This window comes from Tamandua tetradactyla, chromosome X (assembly GCF_023851605.1).
Source record: "Tamandua tetradactyla isolate mTamTet1 chromosome X, mTamTet1.pri, whole genome shotgun sequence".
NCBI lineage: Eukaryota > Metazoa > Chordata > Mammalia > Pilosa > Myrmecophagidae > Tamandua > Tamandua tetradactyla.
Window position 1 is genome coordinate 61,032,429 of NC_135353.1, and position 898 is coordinate 61,033,326.

Here is an 898-nt window from a genome sequence, read left to right on the forward strand (position 1 = left end):
ATTCAAAAATATTGGAACCATACAATGTATCTTCTCTGGCCACAACAGAATGAATCTATAGATCAATGACAGATGGAGAACAGGATTTCCTGTACATAGGATCATGTCATCTTCCAATAGGGAAAGTTTTACTTCTTTCTTACTTTGTGAACTATATACTATAATTAATAGTACTATTAGAATAATATTGTTTCATCAATTGTAACAAAAACACCACACTAATGCAAGATGTTAATAATAAGGAGGTACATGGGGACTCAATATTATTAAATTATTTTTCTGTCAACAACAAATTCTCTAATAAAAAATTACATTTAAAAAACCTCTCATGCTCACTTTGGCAGCATGTATACTAAATTTGGAACAATACAGAGAAGATTAGCATGGCCCCTATGCAAGGATGACATGCAAATTCGTGAAGCGTTCCAAATTTCCTTAAAAAAAAAAGAAAAGGAAAAAAAAACCTCTCAATCTGGTTAGGAATATAGATATATAGAAAATTATAATGCAACCTGAAAGAGAGAAGGACAAGGTGCTATAAGACATAATAGGTCCTTATTCCAGTCTGAGTGGTTGATGGTAGTAGCCAGAAAAGATTTCCCCATGGAAGCCAGTGTCTTGCAATGAGGGATATAAAAAAAATGCAGTTTCCAATCACTTTCACTGTAGGACTGTTGTGGAGGGTGCCATCCACTGTATTTTACAGTAATCTCTTTTTAAACATTTTTATTGTAAAATATAACATACATACAAAGCAAAGAAAAAAACAATAATTTTCAAAGCATACTTCAACAAATGATTACAGAACAGATCCAAGAGTTTGTCATGTGCTACCATTCTGTCAGCTCAGATTTTTCCTTCTAGTTCCTCCAAAACACTGGTGGCTAGAAGGAATATT

At 32.9% G+C, this 898-nt stretch overlaps 1 non-coding gene across 1 annotated transcript; it reads left to right on the forward strand.

Moving 5' to 3' along the window:
- The first annotated feature begins 328 nt into the window (after positions 1-328).
- Positions 329-435, forward strand: LOC143672248 (U6 spliceosomal RNA). The gene has a single exon (XR_013169718.1). It is a non-coding gene; the product is annotated as a U6 spliceosomal RNA (small nuclear RNA).
- Positions 436-898: the final 463 nt, after the last annotated feature.